At 37.2% G+C, this 6,000-nt stretch overlaps 1 protein-coding gene across 1 annotated transcript in view; it reads right to left on the bottom strand.

Annotated features, from left to right (window-relative positions):
• Positions 1–4,519: 4,519 nt before the first annotated feature.
• Positions 4,520–6,000, bottom strand: part of LOC119765184 (serine-rich adhesin for platelets) — a 48,452-nt gene continuing 46,971 nt past the window's right edge. Inside the window, exon 8 of the mRNA XM_038248547.1 lies at positions 4,520–5,349. The gene's annotated coding sequence lies outside the window, so the exon portion shown is untranslated. The remainder of the gene's footprint in view (positions 5,350–6,000) is intronic.

Below are 6,000 nucleotides of genomic sequence, written 5' to 3'. Positions count from 1 at the left end.
CGGATCGTCTTGCACCCTTCGGAGGAATTGTTCCCCAGACCATACCCCAGGACCCTATGGTATGCAAAAGTCGTCATTTGTTAACGGCTGACTTGTACATAGCAATTTACCTAAATGCTCCAGTTTTACGGGTTAATTCCCATTTAAACTTCTTCCTGCTCAAGGCAAGCCAGTATTCAACCAAATGGGCTGAAATTTTGGCCTGAGCCTCCATTTTTAGTACTCTTTCGGGCAATCTCATATAATTTTTGATTTGAGCAACTTTTATTTTTTTGACCCGGGCTAATGAATAGTATCTCTGACTATTTCGGTACGCTTGTTTCTGCCCGATTTATTTAGAAAAAAATTGAAATTGCATGAAAAAAATGTATGTAACTTTGTTATAACAAACCGTTTCAACAGTCATTTCGATTACCGTACCACGGAGTAACATTGAAAATTGGTGTGATTTTAATTTGTCGTTTTCTCTATCATGAATTTCGTAAGCTGATATTTTGTGTAGCTTTCACCGGCGATATTTTTATAAATAATCGGTCAACAATTAAAATTATTGGAATCTTCGATAAATAAACATTACACTCAAACCCCGTTGGTTTGACACCAACTGTTGTCAAACGAACGGGGTCACTTTTTAGTTTGACACCCTTCTTACACGGAGTTCACACACACTACTAAACGTTTGTTTTGATAGTGTGCGTGAGCACCGTGTAAAAAGTGACAGTTCGTCACTTTTTAGTTTGACTTTGACCAACCAACGTGGTACAAACTAAAAAAGTGTCAAACGAAAAAGTGACCAACCACCGGGGGTTGAGTGTATTTAAACTCTAAATACCTCACGTACAAATTTACACCACCTAACAACACGCAATGTCAAGTTGGATATGTTTGTTGAATATCAGTTATATAACCAATTCTCCAATAACATTTGTGTAACAATGCGAGAAAACCTAAGGTTATTTATAGAATGGTTGGCCACGCCCATTTTTCAGAAAATGCCGTCACATGACAATGTTAGATAAGCAGTGAAACAAACAGTGCAATATTATTCTTATTCAACAAACTGTTTTCGAGGAAAACAATGCAGATGAGGGAACAGCATCATGGCATTTCAGGATTTTGACGTTTAGTTACAGCTCATAAAAAGCGTTTTCGACTGAAATCAAGTGATAAATACCTCAAACGGAAGTGAGCAAGCAAGTTTTTATCGAAGGTGTTCCAAAATAAGTTGTTTAAACAGTGTAAATCAGCAAATTGGATGGAACCCTCCAAATAGGCGAGATTTTTTCCTATGTTGTGTTTTGTTGGAAAAGAGTGAAGTTGACTGTGTTTTAACACTTTTGTGGCACAAAACACGATAGTTACATAAGTCAGATATACAAGCAGTGAAACAAACTCTTATTTAAGTTATGTTCAGATTTTTTCTCGTATGTTTATCAAAAACAATTGTCTAACTATTATTCAACAGTCGACAAGTTATGAGTGCTACTTGGGAGCCTATCGAGCTTGTAGTTAAGCTGTATAGCTATTATGCAATCGTAAAGTTGGTACAAAGTCACCCCTTGGCTCAAAGTCACCCCATTTTATATTGGTTTTGTGTAATCTAGCTTTCCTTGACTTGAAATAAAAAAAATTAAATTTTTATTAGATATTTATGTAAAAACTTGTTATTTATGTACTTAAGTCACTTAACTTAAGCTTAATCCGGCTAAGTCAGTCCGGTAAATCGTTTTATTTCATTCTGCTAACTGTAAGAACAACTTAAAACCATGACCAGTAACGTTTTAGAATTAAAACATCGAAGGTTTGAACTTTTCCGACGCATTTTATTTGCGATATCCCCTTAATTTCTACTCAAAACACTAAAACTGACCGTATTCGAAATTTCTGCCGGCAAATATTTTGAAACTCGGCCCAGAGGTGCAGAATGGTCCCAGGAACCATGTCCAATCATTGGTTTCGGTGGATTTTTTTTTCATAATAACGGTCTGTGGGGGACCCGTGAACTCAGATTTGAGCTTTCAAAAAAAAAAAAAAAAATAATAATAATAATCAAATTATTCGCTCTACAGCATTGCCTTGGCGTTCTCGATTGCGAGATTCCTTCTCGAAACTAGGTGTTCGAAGGCAATTGCAAACCTCTTTTTACACCTTAGCTTCCATCCACCCCGGGATTCGAACTGACGAACTTTGCATTGTTAGTCCAACTGCCTACTAGTGACTCCACCGAGACAGGACCCAGGGAGATGACTCCTATACTTGGACTGAGCTGTCGACCTAACCTCTAGGCCAACATTTACTTCCCTGTAAGACGGAAGGCATGATCAGACAAATCTCGTCTCAAAATTTGCCGTCTGGGATCGAACCCAGGCCAACTGGGTGAAAGGCAATCACGCTTAACCCTACACCACGGTCCCGGCTCTATGCTTTAAGCTTTATTAAAGAATAATAAAATTACAAAAAAGTTGAAATTTGGAAAAATAATTGTTTTGGGATTGAAAAATCTGTACAATACAGATTTATCTGTATAATTGGCATGGCAGTTGTGTGTGTATGTGGTACAATGCAATACCTGCTGACCGGAATCGAAATTGCGGGAAAGTCAGGCTATTTTGTCGTTTTCTTCTGATCAGTCCTATCTTTTTTCAGCAGATGTGTCAAAAGATAGCACACAAGAGACGATTTAATTTAAGATGTTTTACTTGTAATGTAGTAACTTGCTTGTTTCCAAAAAGTCCAAAAGTGCACTCAAGAATATAAATATTGGCTATAAAAGTCATTCTAGTTGTATTTAAAATGAACGAATAAAATTATGTCCGAAATTTGAAGCAAACTTTACCCTGCTTCTAACTGCTGGAAACTCAGTTTATTTCTAATATAATATGAACAAACTTGTTAGAAAATCATTCAAAATTGATTACAAAAGACCAAATTGTAGCACAGAGTAACACAAAGTTAAACTTTATGGTATATCGCAGGTACACCGCACGCCTGCTACCAGCAAACCTTAAAAAAAATCAAATTATTCGCTCTACAGCATTGCCTTGGCGTTCTCGATTGCGAGATTCCTACTCGAAACTAGGTGTTCGAAGGCTTGATTGTTGAGGCAATTGCAAACCTCTTTTTACACCTTAGCTTCCATCCACACCGGGATTCGAACAGACGACCTTTGGATTGTTAGTTCAACTGCCTACCAGCGACTCCACCGATGCAGGACCCAGGGAGACGACTCCTACACCTGGACTGAGCTATCGACCTAACCTTTTTTTTAGGTTAGTCCGGGACAAACATTTACTTCCCTTCCGACGGAAGGCGTGATCAGACAAATCTCGTCTCGAAAAATGCCATCGGGACCGTCTGGGATCGAACCCAGGCCGACTGGGTGAGAGGCAATCACGCTTACCAGCAAACCTTATGGAGCCAAAAAATGTATTTACTTTTCTTCAGACTGGTCACTCTGTGTTACTTTGTGGATGACTACACTAGTTAATAAAACATAAAAATCGGTTTAATTTGAAAGTCAACTTACAATTATCTACTATGTCTTTTTTAAATGTGATGTTGAAATCATATAAAAGGAAAGTTTTTTATTGAGTTCAACGTTGAGAAATAATCAATAAGTGGTGTCTAAAATATGATTCAAATATTTCGCTTCATCTCTAAGTTGCAGTCGTCAATTTGTGAGAAGCCGAAGTCAGAGCTGATTATTTAATTTGTTATTTGTTATTTTTATATAATTGTCCATCCGACATTTATCTGTCTTAATGGACTGGGTGGTAAAAGCCCGTTCGAGTTGGTTCGCTAAATTCACCACTCTCGAATAGGCATAAAACCCACCTTCTTTTAAACATGGTCAATACATTTCACGAGATACAATATAAACTTAGATCCAAACAAAAACAGTACGGCGTAAGTTAGAAATAAAGGAATCTACAGACATCGAGTAGTCAAATAAATCGTCAAAATCATTGAAAACGTCACACATCGCCCGGATAGGTTCCTGCTGTCCATATAGGGGGATGGCGTATCTATTTTTAGACCACGTTTTCCACTTTTTCTCATCGAAACCGACTACTTTATCGACTTCATTTTGCTGGGCGTGATAGGACGCCGTCTATTTTTAGACGATGACTCAGCACTTTTACACTCTTGCACTTAAAAAAACCAGATGGCAGCACGATGTAACGCCACGTCCCTATTGAGTACGATGAAAGTCTAGGCGGAGTGCGTTCCACGTTCTGAGCGGCCGCGGGATGACGTTGAAGTTGATCCTGGCGAGGATATTAGGAGCGTCGGGGGGACCTAGTAACAGTTTCCCCACTTTATTTTTTTTTTTAATGGAGGAAGATGTCGAAGTCAAAGAATATTTTGGGATGCTGTAGTCGTATAGTCACTGAACTATTACACAGCCTTTGAAAAGACATAAAAAACACATAATGGATATTACACTGTTTTTGTTGTACTTTGCCCAAATAAAAACAGGCAACTGTGATATCTATCTCAGCAATTTAAAACATCATTATTTACACTTCATTACTTTTTATTAACCATTTCTAAAAACGTAAAAAATAAATACAGAAAAAGAAGAGAATATACAATGGTGTTAGCTGCTTTCGCTAAACAGTACCACCTTCAGACCATTTAATGGTAACCTATGACATTAACAACAATGCTACCTATAGATAACAGCATAGGGTAGTAAATTTAAATAACGGTTCACTAGGAAATGATAAAGGGTTTCATTTTTTTTCTTTTCAACTCACAATCACTACGACATTTTTGCTTACTATTCCACTGTCTAATGCAATTCGCTGGAAATCATTTCAACGCTTAAAACTATGTTTGAGTTTTACTTTTTCTATAAGTCGGTCTGATATTCATGCATTTTCTGTTTTCCCGCTTCCCTATTGTCTAACCTCTAAAATATGAGCATTTTTCACTAAAACGTAGACTTTAGTGGCCGAGCCGGCGTCGTGTTAAACAAAAGGGTGAAAATCAAAAGTGAAAAATGTAAATATTTCCACCTGCACACAAACCCACGTGGTGGAAAGCTCAAGTTTGCACGCAGTCATCGTTGCAAAACGAAAAAAATAAGGCAAGCTAAGAAAAACTACCGGCTCCCCAGACTGGCGGAGTTTCCAGTTGTTGTTTTTGTTTATGATGACTAATATCAGCCCCTACGACGACGACTGAGGGGTGGGTTGCTTCTGTTTGAGTATTGCCGTTTCGCGTTTCGATCACATCGCTGGAATGTGGAACACGTTGATTGCGTCGATGATAAGAAGAGGCAGCTTGCTGTTGTTGTTTTTGTTGGGACTTAGCCTACAATTATTTTGGCGTAGTTATCATCATCTGAAAGAGATTTTGGGAAAGGTGATGTAGATAAATGTGTGTTTACATTGCTTTGATACTATTCAATGGTCAAATATGGCCGTTATTGAAAAAAGTGACTTTCTCCATACAAAATGGTATGGAAAATGTATTTGGCCTAATGAGCTCGAGTTTTCGTCCAATTTACAGTTGCTCATAAAGTTGATAAAAAATAAACTCAACATTGTTTTTTTTAATTCCCAGCTGGATTCAAATCAACTGTACTTCTCGCTGTGGTCCAAATTTGCATAAATTTTACCGTACTAACCAAGCAACTATCCTTTTGTTTTTTTTTTAAATTTTGTTTGAGTTGTTGCGGAAATTTTAGGTACCGCCAGTGGGGATGACTATGGGTGAAAAAACGATACATCACTCGTAATTTCTTAATTTAATTTCTTTTTTAAAAAATAACATCGAAAATCTTTTAACGTAGAATTAATATTAATTATTGTTCTTAGAAAGTATACTAACATGTTCCCAAAATATAGTGAAATTTGATGAACTCTACCTTAAATGCCAATCGTTTGAAAATTGACACAATCTAACGCCATAGAGGGGTGACAACCATTTTGACAGAATTTAGTTTCATTGAGATGATCCTGAGAAATGGTAAAATACATAAAAAATCACTTG

This window comes from Culex quinquefasciatus, chromosome 1, assembly GCF_015732765.1.
Source record: "Culex quinquefasciatus strain JHB chromosome 1, VPISU_Cqui_1.0_pri_paternal, whole genome shotgun sequence".
NCBI classification, from domain to species: Eukaryota; Metazoa; Arthropoda; class Insecta; order Diptera; family Culicidae; genus Culex; species Culex quinquefasciatus.
The sequence above is the reverse complement of the archived record's forward strand: the minus strand, read 5'-3'. Positions and strand labels throughout refer to the sequence as shown.